The following is a 207-nucleotide window of genomic DNA, read 5'->3' on the forward strand; positions in this document are numbered from 1 at the left end:
AGTGTGATTTAAAGCCACAAGTTGACAGACAGTCTGGGAGAAGGCATAGCACTTGGAACTGCTCTAATTAACACATGAAATTGGAGCTGGGTGTCCCTCTAACCTCATATTTAAGTTTGTCATGTATCTTTTATACCAGTTACTTCTGGTTTTCTTGCTCATATGGAAAAGGTAAAGTTTACCATGTGTAACATGCTTTTTAATATT

This window comes from Alligator sinensis, unplaced genomic scaffold (assembly GCF_000455745.1).
Source record: "Alligator sinensis unplaced genomic scaffold, ASM45574v1 scaffold685_1, whole genome shotgun sequence".
Lineage (NCBI taxonomy): Eukaryota > Metazoa > Chordata > Crocodylia > Alligatoridae > Alligator > Alligator sinensis.